Genomic DNA, 2,905 nt, shown 5'->3' with positions numbered 1-2,905 from the left:
AGGAAAGGGGAAGAAAAGAAGGGATGAGACATTCTCAGACCTGTATTCTAGAAAATAATGAAGTCAGGGTGGAAAATTGATTGGAAGAGGGTAAAAGTGGGACAGAAAGACCAGTGAAGAGATTGCTGTAGTGGTTCAGGTAAGAACTGCTGAGCATTCGTGACAGGAGTCACTGTTGGGTGGAGCTCAGCTGAAAAGTGAGCCTGGAGACCACTAGCAGGCTGTAGACTCAGGGGAGGTAGTAGAAGACAGAAACCAGAAGATGCTATGTAACATCCAGGAAAATGAAATCACCCAACAAAAGGCAAGAAAAAAAAATCAGGTGGAATTAAGAGGAAAGGCAGGCTACGCATGGCGAAGTGTTCATCATGCTTGAATTCTGAGAGCCCAGGTTCCACAGCAGTGGACCCAGATGGGTGGAGCAGATGAGAAGTAAAGAAGGGCAGCAGTCACAGGGGCCACCTTTCCAAGGGATTTGGTGACAAGGATCAGAGCAAGATGATGTGGGAGCTTAAGGGTGAGGATGGGGAGAGGCCATGCAGGGAAGACAGAGGAACTTGGAAAAAGATACATGCAAAGAGGGCAAAATACGTACAGGAGAGAAACAGAGAAAGATTGAGAGAGACAAGGGTAAAGAGGAGAGTGAGAAATGAAGTTCTGATGCTTATCAGAGTCCGGTATTTCATGACTGCCCTTTGAGGTTATGATTAGTAAAGCAATCAATATTCTCACCTCTTATCCTGCACACTTGTGGAATATTACTGTAGGGGAATAGAGTTATTCTCTGACCTGCCAGACTAGCAAGCCTGGCAAATGTCCTCTGTCAGCATCACCATAACTACCAACATTAACTCTAATTCATTTAAGTTCTATCTACTTAGTGTGCTGGGTCTAAACACAGGAGGCTAACAGTGGAAACATCTTCACTGTCATTCATCACCGTGACTGCCTGTTAGGAAATCTGTTCCATGTAGGAATTAAACACAAGAAGGGGTCGATAGAGTTCATTCACTTTCCCTCTCTTTGGGGGGAAAGGAGATCAGAGTCAGGGGATCCATATTCTGAAAGCAATCACTTCAGATAAACTACTCAAGTTGTTTCTTCGGACTTCTTCAGAGAAATTCTTCACTGTACAGAGGTGAATCTGTGCCGGCCCCTGTCTTTATTTTGGTGTCGGAATTAGAGCTGATTTCTGAGAAGGTAATTGTGGTAACCATGCGATAAGGTTATGAGGAATGATACAAGCGTCAGAACTCCAAGTCCGTATTAAAAGCAGGAGTGTGGAGAGCCACGCAGAGGATGATGTCGCAGTGTTGCTTACAACAATACAAACCTAGAATGCCCTTAAATGGCTACTAGTCAGAAGCCAGGTGACATCCGTTCAGACATTTACTATGGAATCATGGAAATTAGAGGTAACTATATAACATTAGCCAGCATTTATTGAGTGTTTACTCTGGGACAGGGGTATTACTTGGTTATTTTTGCCTAAATTTGAGAGTAGATGTGAGGATGCTATTTATATTTTCCACATTTTACAGAGATATCAAGTGTTCAATAATATTCCAAAATCATATGGCTAGGAGACAGTGGAATGGAGCTTTGAATGCAATAAATCTAGTTTACTTGAGTTTTCTGTCTTTTTCTTTCGACTAACTAAAGGCTTATCCATTTTGTTTGTCTTTTCACAAAACCAACTCATAGTTTTGTTGATGCTTTCTATTGTTTCTCTACTTCATTTACTTCTGCTTCAATCTTTATATTTCTTGTTCTAACGTCACACACTGTTTTCTTTTTCTAGTTTGGTGAGGTATAAAGTGGGGTGGTTTATTTGCAGTGTACTTTTTTTAATGGAGGCATTTGTCACTTACCTGTTTAATATCACTTTTGGTGGCTCCCAGAAGTTTTTAGATGTGTGGTGTGGTGTTTTGTTTTATTGTTTCAATATATTTTCTAATTTCCCTTTTGATTTCTTCTTTGAGACATTGGTTGTTCATCTTCTGTTGAACTTTAGGCTTTACTGTGACTGTCTATGTACTAACGTGGAAGACGATCAAAGTATATGTAAAAAAAGCAGGTTATGATTTTGTGATACTTAAATGTAGTTTATATGCATGCATTTGCATGCAAAGAATAACACCTGGAGAAATGTATGCCCACAGGTCTCTTAGCCTTGTTAGTTGAGTTTATTTCTTTGATTTTTATCTTTCTTTTTTATATCAATTTCCCATAACCTATTTGTATAGCTGCTATGTTAATTTTGATTCTGTTTTTCAAAGAAAAACTAAAAGAACCTAAAGAACAAATAAGAAACTAAAAACAGGACAAGCAAAACAAAATCAGGTGAAGTGAAAGAAAATAACAGCAGTTCAAGTAAACTCATACAGAAACTGGAAGGGAGAACTAGGATAGACCAAAGAAAATTGTTTAGGAGCAGTAATACTGCTCTCTATGGTCCAGGTATGTTGACCTCATGAAGCCAGCCTTGTGTCCAAATTGGTGTGTTTTAGAGGCCATGTCATTTTCTAATTTTGAAATCTTTCCCCAGGTACTAGACTCTTTCCTGTTCCACCCTCCCTCCCCCCTCAAACAGGAGAATTCCTCTTTGGTCTTTCTTGAATTCAATTTTTTGGACCAGTATTGAGAACATCAAAAATTCCTAGTAATGTATTTCTTTTCTCTAGTTGCATTGTGTGACATTTTAGTAAGATACGGGTATTTATCAAGGACTTATTTATTGAGCTGCTCAGTACTGACAAGACTGAGAAAAATGATTTGCATGACAGGAAAGGCGGGTGGACTATGAGAGGCATATATGTTGTCACTAAACACCTTATGTTGAAATTTGGTGTTTTTATTTCTAATTCTCCATTAGTAATCTTTTTTTTTTTTTTTTTTTTTTGTT

At 38.8% G+C, this 2,905-nt stretch overlaps 1 protein-coding gene across 1 annotated transcript in view; it reads left to right on the top strand.

The window, feature by feature from the left end:
* Nucleotides 1–2,905, top strand: part of LOC104856242 (sulfotransferase 6B1) — a 19,359-nt gene that overhangs the window by 15,254 nt on the left and 1,200 nt on the right. The gene's annotated exons all lie outside the window — the stretch shown is intronic.

This window comes from Fukomys damarensis, unplaced genomic scaffold, assembly GCF_012274545.1.
Source record: "Fukomys damarensis isolate Sample0158 unplaced genomic scaffold, DMR_v1.0_HiC HiC_scaffold_19, whole genome shotgun sequence".
Classification (NCBI taxonomy): domain Eukaryota; kingdom Metazoa; phylum Chordata; class Mammalia; order Rodentia; family Bathyergidae; genus Fukomys; species Fukomys damarensis.
This window is presented reverse-complemented; position numbering and strand designations above follow the sequence as displayed.